Source organism: Mytilus galloprovincialis, chromosome 3 (genome assembly GCF_965363235.1).
Source record: "Mytilus galloprovincialis chromosome 3, xbMytGall1.hap1.1, whole genome shotgun sequence".
Taxonomy (NCBI): Eukaryota; Metazoa; Mollusca; class Bivalvia; order Mytilida; family Mytilidae; genus Mytilus; species Mytilus galloprovincialis.
Window position 1 is genome coordinate 37682230 of NC_134840.1, and position 10308 is coordinate 37692537.

Genomic DNA, 10308 nt, shown 5'->3' on the forward strand with positions numbered 1-10308 from the left:
AAATATGTCACCGAAAGACAGTAAATACAACTTTTTGAGAACAGAATAACTATAGTACATCACACTCCACAGACTTAATGTATTATTATAATCACTTCCAGTCTGTTCATAATCTGTGGTTTACTTGTTGATGCCATGAAAGACCAAAATGATCTAAACGTGAGGATAATATGTTATACATTCAGTTTATACTGATGTATTACATTTTCATTAGTTTTATATCCAAAAAGTACGTGAAGAAAATCCCCATGGACTTAAATTGAACCTTAAACATGCTTAAAATCGACTACACGCAAGTTTTCGTTTTTATATTTATTTGTCCAATTTGTTTTTCGTTGTAAGAGGTAGGTATAGACAATAATTCCTAAATCTTTACCATACACGATATGTTTATCTTTGCATATCGTAACATGGCGAATTTGAAATCTGGGTTTTTTTTTCTCATTTTAATAAATGAAATTTTTATAAGGATTTAAAAAGAGCACGTTGCACCCTTTGAAAAAGATCCTGTCGTTTAGAATAGATAAACTGTATCTTAAAGATATTTATATTTACTTATATATAACCAATAAAGACATACCCTGTTTACTCAGATATTTACTATTATGGTTTAGGAGAATTAAAATATTGTATGTAGTAAATGTTATCAGTTTCTTTTACATACTCCTTGTCATTTTATGATGTTTCTTAAAAGTTTGTTGTGGTAACCATTCTTAAATACTGTTGGCCTTACAAACTCCGAATAAGTAGCCAAAGTCTGTAAGAAATGACAGTTATTGAGGATTTTAAATCGGCTTCATTATGGATGAAGCTGGCTTTGTGTTTTCTTGCCGTTGCCTTAGTTTTTGCCTGCGTCTCCTTTACAACAACAGGATGGGGTAGCGCTACCAACATTGCAACTTCCTCTGCGCAATATTATGGATTATGGCGGATATGTAGCGATACTGATCAAATTACAGCATGTCAACAGCTTGATGGAACAGCAACAGGTAAGACCAATAACCAGTTCTAGTCATTCATATAATATTTTTTTTAGAAAAACCGAGATCTTTGAGATCTTGTTTGTTGAAAATGGAAGTTGATATACTATATATAAATACTAGTAGACATTTTTTTCAAAATATTTACTGATTTTCGCAAGTATTATCATCCTGAGGACTAGAATACAAAGAGTGCAAAATATGAGAGCAGACCTATAATATTTATGGAGCAATTATGAATCCTCTATGGATTTTAGAATCTGTGAAGGGCGATCATGAACCTACAGAGAGTTGTTACCTATCAAAAGAAAAAAAAAGATGTAAGAAGCGTTCATGAACTTACATTACAGTGAGGTGTGATCGAGCAAAAAATCCCAAAGAAAACCCCAACGTGTTAAAGGCGGCCATGAATTTGTAGAGAGGGGGAGAGTTGTGACCTAGCAAAACATAATCATTGATCAAAATAAAAAAGAATAATTCCTTTTTCGTAATAAAATTCTTGATATAAATAATAATTTTGTTTACAGACTGGTATGCAGCTACTCAAGCAATGGTTACATTCGGATTCTCTGGTATACTGATATCATTTTTCCTCTTGATTCTTTTCTTGTTTATAAATAGTTGCAAAACTAATGGACAAATAGGACTAGCAGCTGGTATCGTCAGTATTGTTACTGGTACGTATATTGAACTAAGCACACAAAAAACCGAACACACACACACACACTTTAACACCAAAAACAAAAAAACGCTAAAAAATATTCTAAACATAAAGTTGATTATTATTTTATTTATCTGAATGCAAGTGCTAGGGGAGGGGAGTGTCTTATACTTGAGTTGAGTTGAGAGCTCTTTTGCTGTTGAAGGCCTCAATGTGATTTTGAGATGGAGAACAGCAAAATAAAAAAAAAAAAAAAAAAAAATGGTCGTTCCTTTACTTTTGTGTGTTTTTATTTCGTTGTGCATGAACTGATTTTGTGTCATAGATCATGGATACCCCATATCCTCTGTTTTTCTATCTTATTTATCTATTATATCCTTTTCATAATAACCGACTTGATGTTCATTACAAGCACAGCTTTCATAAATGCAATTAATAGATTTCATAAGAATTAAACAAACAAAAAAAAAAGAAATAACAGAAAAAAAAAACGACTGCATAAAAGGATAATTTCACTCACGGGGTCAAAATATAAAAGTTACCAAACCTTACTTCAAAATGAATAGTAAATCGTTTATTTCAAACTTTAAAATAATTATTTTATAATTTTTCTTATTTTCATAAAAATCAAATTGATATTCAGCACTACATATTGCTTTGGAGGAATCGTTTGACATTTCCTTCGAGTGTCGTAAGGCATCCTCGATTGTAAATTATCAGAAAACTATGGCAAGCCGTTTTTATGTTCAATCAATTTCAAGATATCTTTTAAAGTTAATAAGATATCTTATAAAGTATATAAGATATCTGATAATGTTTATAAGATATCTTATTTAATTTTAAGTAAAAAAAGATATATTAATTGATATATAAGATATCTTATTTAGTGTATATAAGATATCTTATTTAGTGTATATAAGATATCTTATTTAGTATATATAAGATATCTTATTTAGTATATAAGATATCTTATTTATTTTATAAAATATCTTATTTATTTTATAAGATATCTTATATCTTTTCAATGATATATTTTAAACAAATACTTTATAAGATATCTTGTATAGTTTATAAGAGTATCTTTAAAAGTAAATAAGATATCTTATTTACTTTATAAGATATCTTATTTACTTTATAAGATATCTTATTTACTTTATAAGATATCTTATTTAATTATAAAGATATCTTATTTAATTATAAAGATATCTTATTTAATTATAAAGATATCTGATTTAACTTTCTAAGATATCTTGAAAGCGAATAAATATAAAAACGGCTTGCCATAGAAAACGACCAGTTTACATCTTTAAATATGGAAATGTTGGAGAAGGAATTCAATTCTTGTGTCCGACTTGTAGTCGGAACGAAGAAATGATATTTTGTGTGTGTATAATCTTATCATTACAACTGTTTGTATAAACACGGAATATTTTTGTTTGATTTAATTTTAAAAAGGAATGTGAAGTAAAGTTAAAAAAAAAACGAGTCCCGTCACCCTCTTTTTTTATAGCTCACCGTCATCCACTTAGAGTCATTTTCATTCGTTTTACTGTGCAATTTACTCTTAGTTATGAAGACGCTGTACCTTAATTGGTTTGTGCGACTTATGGCGCTTTATTGCCTCGACTTACGGTGTTCTATTCCCCGACTTATAGGGTTTTATAGCCTAGTTGAATTGTTACTCTTTTTAGTGTTCATTTAATCTGATCAATGCATTTCAATTGCTATCGCCTTTTTATTCATTGAAAATTAAATGATATCACAAATATTCTCAGACTTATAACTTGTGTAAAAGTATACGTTTTGTTCAAATGCAATACAGTCATGGGACAAAAGTGAGTTCTCACTCAAATAATGACCTATCATTTTGAACAGATATATCATGTTAAGGAGGGGTATTTGCGAAAGAAGAAAAAAACAGTCGAGAGAATGTTAAATTTCACGAGCCGTAAGGCGAGGGAAATTCATTCTCAAGACTGGTATTTTTCGCAAATACTCCTCAAGAACATGCTATATCTGTTTTTAAATTGCACCGAATGTTAACGTTCAAAAACGCATTGATGATCGTGACGTTACAGGCGTCCAGTCGGATAGAGTATTTTTTTGGCAAATACCACGACAGAGAGGGTAAAAAAGGCATATCCTTTTTTCAAATACCCCGGCGGCGTTAAAAAATGAACGATATTAATTTAAAACAGTAAATTGGTGAAAAATACACTGGCTATCAACCAATCAAAACCCAGGATTCTTACATAAGGTGTAATTAGTTTACAACTAAAATCGGATATTTTTCAAAAAAAATATCATTAAGTAACTGTATCTATAGGCGATTTTTATAATATAGATACCAAAAGATGTAGAAATGTCTGAAGTTTTATTGTTTATTTGGCCATAATTTTGGTGAGTTTCGTTTTCATCATCTGATGGGTTAAACACAAATGCAAATTTTTAAGATTTTGATTTGGTTAGGATAATAGCAAACGTTGTAAGTGTGAATTGCATGAAATTGCATGGTTTAAAAGAAAATATAAGTGTATTCCTTTTTCATTATTGTCATTAGTGATGCCCATGTTAAGTTAAATTAGATCATAAGTTGTTGATAATTTGTGAGAATAAAATGACAAGCACTGTTCAACTGAATCCAACAAAGAGATAAAGTAAATTTCCCATGGTGAACTTGATTGAACTTGATTCGTAGGAGGCTAATTAAACGACAACCTTTTACGAGGTTTCTGACATTTATTTCAAAATTTCAATCTTCCCTCTTTATTTCCAGTCAGAGTTACATAAAAGAACGATCCAAAAAAGATCAGTACCAGAAGCATATTTAACTTTATAATACCGGCATTATAGATGACAAAAGTATTACCTATAACTTAATATCTAGCTGATAGCTTCTTCCAAAATACAAGACGCAGTTATAAGGACGAACAAACATAATCTTATAGCCTTTATGAACAAGACAAAGATAAAGTTATAATGAAATCTCATCCTGTACACATTTTTTGGGTAATGATATTGTGTCGTAATAACAGGCTTGTTTTACAATATAGTCATTATGGAATCCTTTATAGCTTGCTTGTTCGGTGTGAGTCAAGGCTTCGTGTTGAGACCGTACTTTGACCTATAATTGATAATTTTCATACTTGAGCTCATAATTAGGAATGAGAGTTCTCTATTTTAATTAGATTGGTTTTATATAACGTCGCTGTTATGCAAAAACCTCGTATCTAAGGTTTTGATAATTTTACACCAGGCAGTAAAAACTGAAATCTTTTTATCGATTATTTAGAATTAAATATGTATGTTCCACTGTATGCAAAAATATCTGACCTTCTAACCAATCAATTACCAAGACGAGCAAAAATTTCTGCACCTATATATTGTAATTTCAAAGCTTTTCATTATTTCTAAGCTATATTAGAACCTAAAATTGATAAAACTGTACCTGTTATAATGTCAGCTGCCGTGACATGTGTTTTTCTTTTGAGATACGATATTTTCGCACAACAAAATGTGTCATCAATCCGACTACACTTTTTCGTCACATGTCAGAATTCGGGTTAATGATTGGTTAGAAGATCAGATATTTTCGCATACAGTGGAAGATACATATTTAAATTCTAATTAATCGATAAAAAGATTTCCGCAAAAAATTGAGATACGAGATTTTTGCATAACAGCGACGATAAATATGTTCATAATTTCTCTTTTCTATTTCAGGTATTTTGTATCTCATAGGATGCATAGTATTTGGTACACAGTGGGACAAATATTATAAAGATACACTAGTTACTGACTATGCTTTGGAATACGGGTTTGCTTTATCGATTGTTGCGCTTATTTTGGAAATAACAGCTGGCGTGTTTCTGATAATAGAAACAAAAAGAGCGGTTACAAAATCTTAAGACTTTTATACAACTTTATACAACTTTATTGAGTAGTGTTTTGCTTTTAAAAAAATCAGTGTACATTTTCGTTGCAATTACAGTAAACATTATTCCTTAATTTGGTAACACGCGTTTACCAAATGCTATGTCTTGTATTCATATGAATTTCAGAAAACAAGAGGAAAATTAGGAGCATAATAAAAACCTTCCCGTCACATACCTAATTAATATAGACAATACTAGACATCAACTAATACAAATATTATGATAATTAAAACCAATGTAACCAACGCCATGTTTATATTCTATTAAGGATTTGGAAGCTTAATTTTATATTTTTTTTTGCATCAAAAAGCGTTGACCGAAGCACATTTTGTACGAGCCAGCGCTTAATACTAAAATGTGCACACGATCAACGCGTGTGCAACCGTATAAATAACAATCTTACAATTTTATTTAATATAACCTTGAAAATATGTATATAACTTTGGAAAGTCTCAATATTTCTTCTAGCCTATCTATCAAAATGGCTGCATCTTATTTAAACCCAAGTTGAAATTGTCTGATTGAATCTGTGTTAGTTTCCCGTTCATATATAAACCGACATGTGAATTCGTTACTTGTAAAATTCAGAACATTGTTAAAATTCTCTAAGAAAAAAGTAAAAATTAAATTTTTTTTTTTCCGAAATCCAAAGAAAATTCAAATCGGAATTCCCTTATCTAATGGCAAAAATCAAAAGTTCAAATACATCAAACGAATGAAAAACAACAGTCATATTCCTGACTTCCTACAGGCATTTTCTTTATGTAGAAAATGGTGGATTAAACCTGGTTTTAAAGCCTCTCACTTAAAAACTATAAAACTTGTGACAAATATGTCAAAAAAGAAAAAACAAAATGGCTTACAGAAAAAGCACAGAAACAAAATTGAAAGACAACATACAAAAATGACCACAGCACAACAAACCATTGGGGTGATGCATAAGTAAGACATTGTATACCCCACCCCAAAGGATATGACCAAAATGGATTTAACAGTAAAGGTTAATAATTTACAAAGAAAAATAAAAGAAAACTACTTCAAGACCATCATGTACTATTTGTGAAGTTGATACGGAATATCTATCAACAAGGTCTAGGTATCTTCAGATGATTTATTTTAAAAGGTCGAGACCTTCTTTGACATTACCTTTCTGCCCAGACACTGGTGATTGTTTACAAAGCCTAAGTGGTAGAAAGTAAAATAACCAAAATACCGAAAATCAAAAGAAAATTCTAAACGGAAAGTCCATAAGCAAATGGCGAAATCAAAATCTCAAACACATCAAACAAATGGAAAACAACTGTCATATTTCTTACTTGGTACTTTTCTTGTGTAGAACATGGTGGATTAAACCTGGTTTTATAGCTAGCTAAACCTCTCATTTGTATGGCAGTCGGTTTAAATTCCATTATACTGAATAAAAGCAACAGTAGTATACCGCTGTTCAAAATTCATAAATCGATAGAGAAAAAACAAATCCGGGTTACAAACTTAAACTGAGAGAAACTTATCAAATATAAGAGAACCACGACATAACAGAGACACAACAACGAAATGTAACACACACAGAAACGAACTATAATGTAACAATGGCCATTTTCCTGACTTGGTACAGAGCATTTTATGAAAAAATGGTGGGTTGAACCTGGTTTTGCGGCATGTCAAACCTCCCGCTTTAATGGCAGTGTTAATTATAACATTAAAATGACAACATTACACGACAGGGTAACAATAAATAAACAGATAAATGGGAGAAAATATAGGACAGAGAAACAAACGAATAATAGCCATCAAAAGGTAACAGGTTAAAAACTATTTTTATACGCCAGACGCGCGCTTCGCCCACACAAAACTGCTCAGATGTAAAAAGTTTGGAAGCCATAACAATTACAAAGTTGAAGATCGCTGAGGACCAAAAGTTCCAAAAAGTTGTGAGGCCAGGGTTATCCGCCTGGGACAAAAACATCAAAAACTGACAAGGATGTGTGAACAAAACAAATATTAGTTTTCTCGTTTGAATTGTTTTACATTGTCTTATCGGGGCCTTTTATAGCTCACTATGCGGTATGGGCTTTGCTCATTGTTGAAGGCCGTACGGTGACCTATATTTGTTAATGTGTGTGTCATTTTGGTCTTTTGTGGATAGTTGTCTCATTGGCAATCATACCACATCTTCTTTTTTATATATAACAGGTAAAAATGTCAATAGCAGTCAGCATTGTGTTATATTCCCAATCACTATGTCTCGAGTTACAGATTCTGGTACTGAGACTGTCAAATTCAAGGTATCAGTCTAAAAGGAGGCAGAGTGAGCCGTGTCTGTTCCTTAATTGCTAGTTTTTAAGGATATATTAATGGAACACATGCAGAAAAGTTTGGATTGTTAATGGAAAGAACACCAACAAAAAATCCGAATGTAAAATTAAATGTTCTGGCTTCATTGAAGTTCTTGTATTTGACTAGTGTCTGAAGGAACTGCGACTTGTATGAAAATAAGAAGAGGTTGGCAAGGAGAGGCGCACAGTTCGCTCCCCTAGAAATGCGGACAATTTGTTAACAAGTTTTACCTCGACATTAAAAAAATATGTTGTATATAGGAAACTACAACATACTGATCACTTGTTCCTCTGTGAGGCATATTTTACCTTTTTGTTAATTTTTTACAGAAAGTTTCGTATCACAAAGTAATATATTTATAGCGTATGCCAACATTTTAAGTTGAAAATCATTGTGGATTATTTCTTTTAGAGGATGTTTAAATTTTACATGGGGAATGGTGGTATACAAGATCGAAAAATGAAAAGTCTTGATAGAACTAATCTCAGAGAAAAATTCAGATTTAAAATTATCCTCTTTTTCCAGTAGTCAACATTTCAATGTTGACATGAATATTAATAATGTGGTCATTTTTATAAATTTCCTGTTTAAAAAAACTTTGAATTTTTCGAAAAACTAAGGGTTTTCTTATCCCAGGCATAGATTACCTTAGCCGTATTTGGCACAACTTTTTGGAATTTTGGATCCTCCATGCTCTTCAATTTTGTACTTGTTTGGCTTTATAAATATTTTGATATGAGCGTCACTGATGAGTCTTATGTAGACGAAACGCGCGTCTGGCGTACTAAATTATAATCCTGGTACCTTTGATAACTATTAACACCACTGGGTCGATGCCACTGCTGGTGGACGTTTCGTCCCCGAGGGTATCACCAGCCCAGTAGTCAAAATTTCGGTGTTGACATGAATATCAATAATGTGGTCATTTTTATAAATTTCCTATCTACAAAACTTTGAATTTTTCGAAAAACTAAGGATTTTCTTATCCCAGGCATAGATTACCTTAGCCGTATTTGGCACAAGTTTTTGGAATTTTGGATCCTCAATGCTCTTCAATTTTGTACTTGTTTGGCTTTATAAATATTTTGATATGAGCGTCACTGATGAGTCTTATGCAGACGAAACGCGCGTCTGGCGTACTAAATCATAATCTTGGTACCTTTGATAACTATTTCAATCCTAATCGACAATTATTTCGTTGAACATGCAGATGAGCCGGCAATGTGCCTTTGACGGAACTTTATGAAGCATTTTTCTCTTCAATGTAATGTCCATTGAAGCCATAAAGGACATATAATTTTCCATAAATCTCATCTTTGTCAAATGATCTGTTTTTGAATGTGGAATTGCCTAATTGCTAAATTATCTCATTATAGATACCAGGATTTAATTTTGTTTTTTTAAGGCAGACGCGCGTTTCGTCTTCAAAAGACTCATCAGTGACGCTGGAATCCAAAAAAGTTAAAAGGCCAAATAAAGTACGATGTTGAAGAGCATTGAGGACCAAAATTCATTAAAGTTTTGCCAAATACAGCTAAGGTAATCTATTCCTGACGTAGAAAGCCTTGGTATTTTAAAAATTAAAAAGTTTTGTAAACAGTTAATTTATAAATATGAAGATATCAATGCTAGTTCATGTCAGCACAGAAGTTCTGACTACTGGGCTGGTGATACCCTCGGAGAATTAAACCTTTCCCAGCAGTTGCATCGACCCAGTGGTTGTAAATAAACTCACCATAGAATTTATTCCTAATTCTTTTACAAGACAATCGTAGTATTACGAGTCACAACATTATTTGAAGCTTTGTCAGCAGGAACAAAACCATACTTATCGTGAAGAGATGATAGACATTGTGCAACCTCTGTGTCTCTGAAATCCGGCTTTGCTGCAAGCTCTTGAACACCGAAGGACTTCAGAAATGTATATACCATATGCAGGTGAAGTTGGTAATTTGCTACTTAGGTTATTGGAACGGATAATTTCAAAATAAAAATCGTCTCATTTGTCACAGAGCGTGGTATTGAGATGACCACTCATGTCAAATTCGGGGTATTATAAGTCCAAAAATGAGACAGAGAAAACCACTTGAGAACTCAACATATACCCCATAACTATTACCATATAGAAAATCCTGAACCATCATAGAGTTGTTATAGGTTCCTTTTGAATTATTACTAAATAATAAAAGAGTGGATCTTCAAACACCGTATTGTATACCAAAATTACAAAAGTATACTTGCAAAGACAGTTATATTGTTGGGTCCGACAAATGCTTGACGAAACCGTTTTCTAAATTATTAACAACCATTTGATCAGCAATCAAATCCGACATAAGAAATACTGTGAAACTACCGACTTAAGAGGCGGTGTGAATCATATGTAAAAGAAGGAGGG

The 10308-nt window shown here is 31.9% G+C and overlaps 1 long non-coding RNA gene across 1 annotated transcript; it reads left to right on the forward strand.

The window, feature by feature from the left end:
- Positions 1–743: 743 nt before the first annotated feature.
- Positions 744–5614, forward strand: LOC143067867 (uncharacterized). The gene is made up of 3 exons (XR_012976054.1): positions 744–989; positions 1508–1657; positions 5365–5614. It is a non-coding gene; the product is annotated as an uncharacterized LOC143067867 (long non-coding RNA).
- The last annotated feature ends 4694 nt before the right edge of the window (positions 5615–10308 follow it).